This window comes from Miniopterus natalensis, chromosome 8, assembly GCF_054644295.1.
Source record: "Miniopterus natalensis isolate mMinNat1 chromosome 8, mMinNat1.hap1, whole genome shotgun sequence".
In the NCBI taxonomy this organism is placed as follows: domain Eukaryota; kingdom Metazoa; phylum Chordata; class Mammalia; order Chiroptera; family Miniopteridae; genus Miniopterus; species Miniopterus natalensis.
Genome location: NC_142088.1, coordinates 39,400,132 through 39,411,648, shown reverse-complemented (window position 1 = coordinate 39,411,648; position 11,517 = coordinate 39,400,132).

Genomic DNA, 11,517 nt, shown 5'->3' with positions numbered 1-11,517 from the left:
CCCTTTCCACCTCAGAGAAGGGCCCCCCAAATCAAGTCAGGTGAGGAAGGTCCTTCACCTCAAGCCCCAATTCTGACAAGTCCACTATAATTAAGGGAAGGACTTGGAGGGTGGAGGAGAGAGCTGAAAGTTCACATTTATAATTTTTCTGTTTGTAATCGTCCATTAACAAAAGTGGTTGTCTCCCTTCAACATAGCCTGGCACTGTGACCGCTCAACAGGAGCTATCCCACCCCCCACACACCTTCCCCGTTCATCTAGATGGACCCATGGGACGGACTTCTAGAAAATAAAATGTGAGAAGAAATTTGATGAGATCACAAACCTCCCACTGGAGCTATTCATGCTCTTCTCGTCTTCTGACTGCTGGGAACGGACGTGACCCCCAGGGTAACCTTGGAAACCACGTGTTGAAGGGGGCTTCGCTTTTGACATCCCGGATCTTGAGTGACTTCATGGAGGAGGGCACCCCGTTGTCCCGGTCCCCAGCCAGCTCCCCACGAATGAGAACAAAACTTTTTATTGTGTTAAGCCGTTCACATTCTTGGGTTTCTTTGTTCGGCAGCTGATGCTATCATTATTAATACAAAATTGACTCCCTTGCATTGGGGTCCTGTGGGTAAGAACCAACCCTAAAATATGTAGCACTGCAGAGGGAGGCAAGAAAATGGGCATTGGAGGCTGAGAAGATGAAGACTCGTGTTATATAATAGTGGATTATTTTATAATATTGTTCCTTAATTACTTAGTGAGCAAAGGGTTACTGAGCCCGTGGCTCCAGGAGAAGAGGTCAGAAATCCAAAGTTAGTGCTCGCTGATTTTTACTGGCTTTGGTTAGCGAGTAGGTACAAGGAAGAGTGAAACTCAAGAAAGAACTGGCTGGCTTAAGAGCAGAAATGAAAAGGGATATGATGATGAATCTAGAAATCTGGAGCCTTCTGTTTTGAGCCCCAGAGAATAAGTGATAACACAGGAAAAAGGCTTCAAGGAACAAAAGCCCCATTAAGAATTCTCATTCAACAGATAGTTTCACCACTGCAGCAAAGGCCAGTTTAAGGGCACTTTCTTCACACTTAAGCCCATTTTTTTCCAGATGGCTTCAAGATGGTTGCCATCAAGTTGAAGGGGAGGCATAGGGGTTGCAATGCAAGCAGTTAATCAAGCTTGAGAATTATGACTAGGAAAGAACCCTATGTGTGCACATGGGCACATGGAAATGACTGCAAACACTTTAGAAACTTGCTAAGTATTTGAAGGAATTGTATTGCCAGAGAGTTCATGAACCTGGACTACAAATGCTTCATGCCCTAAAACAGTTCTTGGGTACCCCAAACATGCATGGGCAGAAATCAAGCCACAACCTCTGCACGGATTCCCAAGAGGGCACCCTCTGCATTGTCACTGCAGGCGTGGCCGTGGAGGCGAATGGAAAAGGAAGAGGCCCCCAGGGGCATAGCCAGGAGCCACTGGAGCCACAAGGGGTGTCCTCCCAGAGAGCAAACCAGAGTCTAATCAAGGAATTGCTGCAGATCCTCTCTGTGTCCACCACGTCCCCATGGGTCACCTCTGCTTGGAGAACCCTGCTTACTGCCCACACCTGCAGCCCTCTGCCTGAGGGTATTTTTTTTTTTTTTAAATATATCTTTATTGATTTCAGAGAGAGGAGAGGAGAGGGAAAGAGAGAGATAGAAACATTGACCGAGCCCACAACCCGGGCATGTGCCCTGACCGGGAATCGAACCCCGATCGCCTGGATCCTAGGTCAATGCCCAACCGCTGAGCCACGCCCGGCCGGGCCTGAGGGTATTTTTTCTTTCTGGCTGTAGGAACACTTGAGACGAGCTGGAAGCTCAAGAGAGCGAATGTCCCCAGAAATGGCCCTCAGCCACTGTGGGAGGGAAAATGCCCCAGCTTCCTCGCCCTTGTAATGGGGTAACTGAGGCATACTCTCTTCCGAACATTTGTGGGACTGAGTCCCTGTTGCCTGTGGCGGAAATGACTGGACACCCTCCCTTCATTGGCTTCCTTCCGCCGCCTCTGCCTCGCTTTCCCCATCCCGCCGCCTCTCACATACACTCTGCACAGGGCCTGCTTCTGGGGAACTCAGATCGAGACAATTTCCTGCACCGTCCAGGCAGGGGGTCCTCACAGCGATGCAAATGGGTGCCCTTTCCTCATTTCTAGTGTCTTACTAATTCTCCTTTGGAGGTGAAAAGTAGACTAAGAAAAATATTAAACTTACTCGGAAGCAAAGCTTTTTCTTCCCCATTAAGAAGCTTACTATTCAAGTAATTTAAATTTACTATAAAAAATTTAAAAACAGATGGCCAAAAAAAAAGTTTACCCACTGTCCTTCTACCTAGAAATATCCATGGTTAATAGGTTATTTTATATCCATTTAGACCCTTTCCATGTATGTATGTATACATATATATATGCATTTTACTATCCCAAATCCCTGTTTCACATTACTTAAAGTCCAAAGATTTCCTTTAATTTTTAGGTTTTTGTGGATTACCTACTGCTAAGGAAATGCTATTTATAGGAGATTAATCTTTTTACAGCTTTGTTAAGGTATCATTGACAAATAAAATTTTAAGATTTTGAAGTATACAATGTGATGTTTAATATATGCATACATTGTGAAAAGATTCCCCCCATGCTTTCACTTATTAAACATTTTTTTATTGAGCATTGCTATGTGCCAAGCATAGATCTAGGCATTTGGGATGCATCAGTAAACAGAACTAAGATTTTTAAATGTTCCTCAGGAAAAATGCATTCTAGTTGGAGAAAATAAATGGACAAATTATATATATACAAATTATATATATATATATGGTTAATAAGAAAATTGTTTAGTATTTTATTGGGTGAAAAATGCTATGAAAAAAAAAAAGCAGAGCAGGTGAGGGGGACCAGGACAGTGGGAGAGGGGTGAGCTCCATTGAGAAGGAGGCATCTGAACAAAGACTTGAAGGAGGTGCAGAGATCTGTGGGGTGAGCATTCCAGGCAGAGTGAACAGCGGGAAAAGTCCTGAAGGGGAACGGGCCTCGTGTGCTCAGGACATAGCAAGGAAGCCAGCCAGGCCCGAGCGGAGTGAGTGATGGGGAGGCGTTTAGAAGATGAGGTGAGGGAGCAGCCAGGGCAGGAGGGCGTGCACACCTGGTAGGCCTTACTCTGTGTGAGGGGGGACGCCTCCGTGGGGTTGGAGCAGAGGAGTGACGTGATCTGACATGTTGTAAAAGGACAGCTCAGACTCCGGTGGTGAGAAGAGGCTGGAAGGGAGAGAAGTCAGGTGCTGCTCAGTAATCCAGGCGGTCGATGGTGGTGGACTGGACCAGAGTGGTTGCAGTGCGGGCGAGAAGCAGTTGGATTTGGGAATATATTCCGACCCTAGGCTAACAGCATTTTCTGAAGGATTGGATCTGGGTGCGAGAAAGAAAGGATAATGATTAAAGAGGGTTTCTGGGTTTTGGCCTGAGTATCAGGGAAGATTTAGGTGCCAAACGTGAATGAAGCAGGGTTAATGGGCGGGGCGGGGCGTGGGTTCTGTGCGGGACGTGATGAGTCTGCGGGTCTGTTTGCTATCTGAGCAGATGGTTGCATGTATGAGTCAGGAGTTTAGGGGAAAGATGCGGGTTGGGGTGGATGGTGCTGAAGGCCAAGGCTGGGTAAGGTCAAAGGCATGAGCAGAGGCTGAGGAGAGGAGAGAACTAACACGAAAACACTGGGAAGAAGGGGGAGAGGCAGGAGGCGCAGGGGAGGGTGGGCGCCGGCAGCCAGCTGGAGTCCTGCTAGGAGCCGGGACGGGTCCGCTGTTACAGCTTCTAATGGGGCCCGGGAGATGACAGAAGGGACTGTGGGCTTAGCACTGCGAAGGCCGCTGGTGACCTTGACATGTACAAATCCTTCCTGTAGTAGGTTTAAGAGGGGAAAAGTCAGAGGGGCTTTACTGCAAAGGATACGAAGAAATGAGGTGACAGTGGGTGGGGAAGTAGGGTCAATAGAAGTTAACTGAAGTTTTTGTTTTCTGCCTTTTTCAAATGGAAGAAATAACAGCATATTTGCATGATGATTATAATAATCAACAGTAACAATAAAACATTGACTGTGTAGCAGGGATCTGAAAGAAATACTCATGAAATGTCTTCATAAATGGGATTTACTATAATACTTTCCTATAACTTGCAAAATATATAATAAATATTTCCCTAGTCAAATAATGTGCCTCTACATTTTCATTTTTAGTGGCTGCAGAATATTCTGTTTTTTGAGTGGACCATAATTTGTTTAACTAACGCTTCATTACTGGACATTTGAATGTTCCCTTTTTATCTTTTTTTTTTTTGCGCTTTTATAAACAATCACGCAGTAGATATCCTTATACATATAAACCAGCCCAGTTTTGTGACTGCTCCCTTCAGTAAGCTCCTAAAAGTGCAAGTCGTGGGTCAGAGAATGAAAGCCTTTTAAATCATTTTAATGTACATCAAATAGCCCAGACCACCATTTCAGAATGGATCAAACTCGTTTAGGCCAACCCTTATCGCAATTATATTTTCCCATAATACATAGCGCAGTTGTGCACTGCTGCATTTGTGTGATTGTGTGCTTATTGTCTCTCCCGCTAGATGTAAACCAGGGACTGCAGAGATGGCACCTGCTTTTGCTCACTGCTGTCTCCTCAGCTTTGGGGTCTGGGCCTGTCATACAGCAGGCATTCAGTCATTTATTGTGTATGACTAAATGGATGAACGAAAAGCTTAATTCAAAGAACAAGGTAGATGATCACACTGGATAGTGTCATTTGGGGATTAATGAGGTGTGACTGTCAATCACTGGACAGTGCCTTGCAGGGTACCTGGTACATAGCTTCAAAAGTGTTTGTAATTGATTAAGTATATAATACATGAATGAAGTGTATTGCTTTTATAACAGTCCTCCTTCTTGTGTGGCTTAACTAATGAAATCATTGTGAGTCCTCCCAAGGTCACTCCTTTGGAGAAAATACTCCGTCTGAGTCTATATTTTGATGCAACTACCTACCCCTTGCCAAACCCTCCAGCTTCCAGTCTGAGCACTTTCTCCCAGTGGCCAGCAGGTGGCAACAGATGGTTATTAAAGTGGCTGAGGAGCCTCAGAGGCCCTGGGCATGGGGTGCCTCTAGGGATGTGCACCGCCTAATGTTCCCAGGGCCTGTCAGGGCTCTGTCCACCTGAAAAAGCCCTGCAGGCCAGCCAGTGGGTTTTTTCCTGGGAGGCAGGCTGCTCAGGGTCGTGCCCAGGGTCCCCAGGAGCAGTGGTCTCTCCTCAGAAGAGTAGAGAAACGGGGGTCAGCTTACAGCCCCTGAGAGAGCCCGACTCTGCTTTTGCATTTGCAGGGTTTACAGTTCCGAGGGACTCCAGAGCAGACAGCTCAAGAGCCATATGAAACTCATCTGAACATCTGGGCTTCCTCAGGCTCTGCGATCTTATCCATCACACCAGCTGACCTGCCTCTGTCACTGTCTCATTCCTTCTGAAATGGTCAGCTTGCTTTGTTTCTTCTTTTTTTTTTTCAGCCTAAGCTTAGTACCTTGCAGTTCAGGCTGATAGTCTAATAGGAATTAGTGGATCTGTAATCACTGGATTACATAAAGGCTTCTGATCACATACAAAACAGGTTGCTGTCCACTCCTGGGTCCTCTCCATGTTGGTGCTGTTGTGTTTTTTCCCCCCCCAGGGCAGTGATAGATTTGTCCCATGTGGCTTTATTGCCTTCTTTGTTCCCTTGAGATAAAGGGCCAGGAGGAAGTCACCATTTGCTCCAGTCCCTCTGTCCACCACTCACTGTCACTGCAGCCCAGTGGGGCGGGCGCTGCAGCAATGTGTCAAAGCTCAGTAGGTCATAAGTAGCAGAGCTTACCTCGGCAGCAATTCAGTATTTCTAATTCCAAATATGGTGCTGTGTTCACTACACCAAAGATCCAAACTGCACTCCTAGAAGCCCCTCAGAGAGGCCCCAGAGGAGGGAAGGTAGAATGGGGACATGTGGCCTAAAGGATGTGCTTCCTGCCTCCCACCCTCACTTCATATAGAGCAACTGCATTTTGATTAAAAAAAAATAAAGATCTCTCTCTCTATATATATGTAAAGTGAAAGATTTTATATATAGATATATATAATGAGAGAAAAAATTCTGAGAATCCTCTCACCGGATGCATGGTTTCAGGTCCCTTCTGCCACCGCGGACTTGGGGCAGAACTGAGTGTGAACTGTGATCTCAGGCTCGGCAACGCTGACAGGAAGCGAAAGCCAGGCCTTGGCCCCGCAGCTCCAGGCTCTAACCACTTGATTAACTCAGGAAATGCTTTGAGGCAAAGCCCTTCTGCAGCCAGCTCCTCGGCCTCTCTGGACGGACGGGAATCGGGCAAGTGGAGCCCTGCAGACCCGGGCGCCCCACTGCTTCCTCGGCCGCCGGCCCAGGGCGGTTGGAACTTTCTCGGTCCTGCCCAGTCTGGATAACACAATCTGGAGGACAACTGTGAAGCCTGGGAGGCCACGCTGAGTGACCGAGGAGGAGCTGGGACTGAGGCGAGAGGAGGGAGTGGAGAGCGAAGAGCCTTGGGCCTGGTCTCTGGAGCCCTTGGGGGAGCAGAGGAGAGAGCCCGGAGCGGAGAGACAGAAGCCCAAGAGCACTTTTAAGGAGCTTTGCTGGATGTTTCAAACACACTCCCACCTTTGGCACTTTCTCAAGAGACAGAATAGATTTGATTGGTTCCTAATTAGATTTTTCTGCAGGTCTGGGCCAGTGCCAGGACCGGGCCAGGTAGGGCCCAGGGTTTGTGCTGGGGACAGAAACTTCAGCCTTTGCTGTGACCAGCAGAGTGGAAACCATGGATCCCTTTCAGCTTCCCTTTTGTCTGCTCCTTGAGTTGCTCTGAGAGGTGCTGCTAAACATTATAACTCAGTTGTGTTCCTTAATTAACTCTCAATTAGCCTTAATTTGGACCAAGAATATTGTACTGTTGACATGGGGATAGAAATTATAAAAAATAAAATAAAGAACTCACTTCAGAAAAAAACTTGCACTAATATAGTATTTTAAAATATCACTCTCAGCAAAGATTGTTAATTTAAAATTTATGTTTGTTTTTAAATTATGTTTCTCAGAGCAACAACTGCATTGGTAAAGAGGTTATTTAAATATTATTTTTTCACCTCTCCTGCATTTTTCACAATGGAATTGGTTTTATCTTTCAGTAGATTACTTGCCTGGGTACAAGAAATGCAGTGAAATCTGCAGCTGTCGGGAGCCTTAAAGCCTCTTGTCTAGCTAAACAGTTACACAGTGAAAATGATGAGCAGTAATCCATTCACCTAAAAACCTGCCAAAGAGAAAAGCTTGTCAGGGCTCCCAGAGTATTATAAAGCAGACAGTACAACAAATTAAAATATATTGTTGGAATTTTTTAATCGAGTCTCCCCTCTCCCCTCCCCTGGCCTCTAAGACAATGGTGCTAGTTGTCCCCTAACCATTGGTGCATTATTCTAACAAAGACTCACACATCCCTTTGGCTAAAAAGTGGCCAAGTTTTAAAAAGCTAGTAATATTAGGGCCAGCCCTTGGTCTTTTCCAAAGCGAGTAAAGCCTTCTGAATACTTTTGGGTGAAAATCTGGCCAAGATCAAAGCAGATTCAGTGAGGGTTTCAGATACATCAGTAGAATATCCTGTGAGGATTCTGCTCATGAGACTAATCCAAGGATGCTCTAGTTTAGGCCCAAAACCTATAAAGTCATAGGAGCACAAGAGGGTTTCTTCAGGGACAGCCTGCAGCATGCACCACACATGTGCCAAGCGCAGTGATCAGCTTGAATCTTGCCTACAGTCTCATTTTCATCATTTTCTCAAGTACTATGTAATTTGGTCTCGGGACCACTTGGCTAATTACAGATTACAAAGATGGGTCTTGTATGTTACTGCACAACCAACAGAGTTACTTAGCAGTTCATTGTAGAGAGATGTATTTACATATTTATGGAGATTTACCATCTCCTTTTGTCATAGATGCCTCACAACAAATTAAGGAGCATGTCAGCTCCATAATTACCTAGCTAGACGTTTTAAGATTAGCCAGCCAAGACTTCTATTCAAGCACTACTTCATTAGTCTTACTAATTATAAGTACATTAGCCTATTTGGCCACCATAGGTACTATTTAAGTTGCCAGCATGCACGTGTCTCTTCTTTATGCCCTGACTTGATGCATCAATGGTACTAACTTAGTTTTGTCACAGCCCCGGGCATGTTGGCAGTCCTCCGGGTGTCTGGAGCTCCTGGATAGACAGGTATATTGGCCTGGAGCTCTGATCTCACTTGAAACTAGGAGAAAAAAATTTAATCAATTTAATCTTTTATTTAATGTGCTGCCAAGTCTTTATTTAATATGCTGTGAAGCAAGCAAAATTATGCATTAACTATATTATGACTAAAAACCAAATGTTGATTTATACTTACAGTGATAGACTAACAACTTGTAGACCAAGAAGTGTGTCTGTTTAGCTGTTAGAGTTCCAGCCAGAAACCAACGCATGACGCTGAGGAAAAAATATGACATTTGTTCTGAGAGAGTGATGGGACATAGCCCCACCTGGTCCTCCAGGTGAGGCTGCCCAAAGCCTCCTGCTCCTATCTCCTGTCAAAGTCCCCTGTCATTGGACAGGAACTCCAAGGACTATTGGGAGGAAAGGAAACCTCCAACCCAAGGGAGCAGGACCCATCTGTTAGGTGAGATCCTAAAAAACCTGGACCAGCTGAGTGTGGACAGAGCCATAAGGATGATTCCTCTAACCTCAGCTAAGCCTGTGCTGGGCAGAATCCCTGAGGCACAGTGACATCCTCTAAGAACTGTCCCCTTTACTCTCTCAGACCTTGCCATGATGCCTCCCAACTCTTGGTGCTCAAGTATCTACCTTTGATGGGGACAAATCTGCAGCACCCCTTAATGGTATTTCCCACCCCTCACCAGCCTGTCCACTGTGTGCAACACAGCCTTGCTCAGGTCCAGTGCTAGCCTGCAAGAGAGTTCCCGCCCTTGACCCTGGTCCACGTGGTTCACTCCTACGACTACAGACTGGGTTCAACCAAAGAAGAGTTTAAAGCTAGATTTTTCTGGGAAAATAAATACAAATGCAAGATTCACATGAATGTCTAAGATTCGAGGTGCTGTTTGTGGACTCTGTGAGCAATCCCTGGGCCCCTGGGGGACCTATTCATCTTCCTCTGCTCCCTCAGCAGGCACGTTTGAGAAGTGAAACTCTGAGGTTCATTCCTGCAAAACAGAGACAGCCCACATGTGAAGTTCTGTGCCAAATTTGTAGACAATGCTCTTCAGAGGGTTCGTGCCCTGCTGGAATCAGGGGAAATTCCATACAGTCCCATACATCCTGCCTGTAACTGTGCGAGGCCTTTACCCTCTCCTCCCAATCTGTACAAAATGTCAGAGGAATAAAAGCAGCCCCCTTTCTTACTGGGCTGACAATATGGTTGTGTCAGCTTTTTTCTGTAAAATTGTTTTCAGAAGTATTTGAAGTTGTTTCGGTGAAACTGAACTTTATGTTGACTGCTTTTCATTTCCAGCAAGATACAGCGAGCTTGGCTGGTGCAGGGAGCCTGAACTCAGAGAGCAGAAGGTAGGGCCCAGGGGCCATTTTTTAAAAAAATTGATTTTGGAGAGAGGGAGGAAAGGAAGGAGGGGGAGAGAGAGAGGGAGAGAGAGGGAAACACTGATTTGTTGTTTCACTTTATTTCTGCATTCAATGGTTGCTTCTTGTATGTGTCCTGACTGGGAATTGAACCCGCAACCTTGGCGAATCAGGACGATGCTCTAACCAACTGAGCTACCCAGCCAGGGCCAGGGCCGGGGCCCACTTGGACTTCTTTGTGGTGACTTGCACAGCAGCACACACAGCCTCAGCTCCAGCCTCTTATGGGGGAAATGACAGAAACTCAGGGAGTCCAGGCAGGCAGGAGAAGCCTTTCTGAGCATGAGGCTGTCAGTGGGTAGAGAGGTCTGAGGATGACCAGGGCCTCTGTCCTGGACAAACCACTGCTGTCGCATGACCTGGCCTTTTCCTCCTTCCTCCTGCCTGAGGCCTTTCAGGATACATTTGGGTGGGAAGAAATGCCCCATCGAAGTCACTAGTTGGAGATCTGAATGTGATAGTCTTTGGTTACAGCCAGACCAGTTCCAGGCCCAATTTCAATTAATTCTCGATTACGGTGGAAGGGTCTGACCGCTCTCAGCGAGCCCCTCATGCTCTGCCTCTTAAAAATATACTTTTCTGGAGACTAATCTTTGACGTCTGTTTCCAAGAGAAGAATAATTAACAAATTTGGAGAATCGTGCATCTGGGTTTGCTTGTGTTCCAGAGGCTGCTCAGCATGTTGGTTAACATTTATCGGAACTGTCACCTTCAGAACGTGTTTCCAGGGTCTGGCTCTGTGACAAGCACATGGGACAGGATGTGTATTTCCCTTTCTGCCCTAAACTGTAGCTCTCTCTAGTACCATGTGCATGAAGGCTGAAACTCTGCAGGTGGAGATTCATCCTTGAGGTGGAGAAAGATCAGCTGCCTCCTACCATATGGCTTAGGAAGGGCAAAGAAGAGTTGGAGGAGCCGAGCTAAGAAAACCAGGGAAATGGGCTGGGCTAATTCTAAGGAGGAACCACAGACAGGTTCTGGAAATGAGAGGTTTTTGTCAGAGACCCAAGAGAGACACCCCAGGGAGCTTCCTGGGAGTGTGACCTGAATCGTTCCACGAGGCCTAGTATCAGGGAGAAAGAGCCACGCTTTCGAGGATGAGAGGCTGAAGGCAAACCTGCTGCCTGTGGGGTGGATATGGTGATGTGGGGTGGGGGTGGGGAGCTGCAGAGAGAAAGCAAACTGGGATTAAGGTGAAAACTCAGCAAGCCAGGCAGTGCCGTGCTCTTCAAGGACCCCTGACTATCCCCGTATTTACTATCTCCTGAAATTTTAAAAAAAGTCAATTTCACTACCCCAAAGTTAGCTTGGCATATTCATGGCCTGCCTTTATGCTCTCTGGATTTGCCTTTTCAAAGCCAGGCTCTTCTCCAAAAATCCACCCTGGCAGGAGATGAAGGGAGGGCCCCATGGTCTCTAGCTAATGATAAAATTTCTCAGTGCAGCTTTCCCAGCACCACCCAGAGATAAGCCAGAATTAGCAATCTGGCTTGATCAACCACAGCACACTGTCCCACAGAGGCCGGGCACCTTGTCTGGGGAACAGCCCTGTCCTCAGCCAGCAGGACTCACATGCCCTGGCGTGGGCAGGTGGTGCTGGTACAACAGTCCCGGTCTCCTCTCTACTGCTGCCTGAGGCTTGTCCACACCGCAACTGGAGCCCTCCCTGCGTCCCCAGAGCCACAGCCCGGCCCCTTGCCCTAGTGACGGTGCCGTGGTTAGGTTATTTCGACATATTCATCCCCAGCATGTCTAGATGAAAGGCAGGA